Source organism: Gavialis gangeticus, unplaced genomic scaffold (assembly GCF_001723915.1).
Source record: "Gavialis gangeticus isolate Ggan-Ray unplaced genomic scaffold, GavGan_comp1, whole genome shotgun sequence".
Lineage (NCBI taxonomy): Eukaryota > Metazoa > Chordata > Crocodylia > Gavialidae > Gavialis > Gavialis gangeticus.
Window position 1 is genome coordinate 7156889 of NW_017729012.1, and position 584 is coordinate 7157472.

The following is a 584-nucleotide window of genomic DNA, read 5'->3' on the forward strand; positions in this document are numbered from 1 at the left end:
GGGGGGGGGTGTTTTGTTTTCTTTCTCCTTCTCCACGCCCGTGTCCCGGCCCGGCAGCGCCCGCCGCCCCCGCGAGACCTCGGGCTCCTGCCCCGGGTTTGCCCAGGCCGCTTCTCCCGCCCGGGCCCGGGCCCCGTGCCCCCGGCCCCGGGCCGGCCGTCCTCGCCGCGGCACAGCAGGGCTTTAGGGGACTCTTCTTCTCCTCCCCCGAGGGAAACCAAAGGCGATGGCCCGCGTGTCCCCGTCCCCCCGCAGCGCGGGCTCTCGGGAATGCAGGAACAAACCTCAGGTTTTTTATTTTCCACTCCGGAGCAACTACTACTACTACTACTACTAATAATAATAATAATAGGAATACCAAGAAATTTAAATCTCGCACGGGCTCCTCTCTATATTCGTTTGGGAAAGAAACAACAAAAAAAAGGAAAAAATACCCTCCCCTTCCCAAACCAGCCCCCCAAACCAAAGCAGGGCCCCGGGTCTCGCTGTGCGGGTTGGATGACATGCTCTCACCTCTGTCAATAAAAAATACTCAAAGGCGCCTGGCCAGGCTCGTGTGTTCACGCGCCGGGTTCACGTCGGGG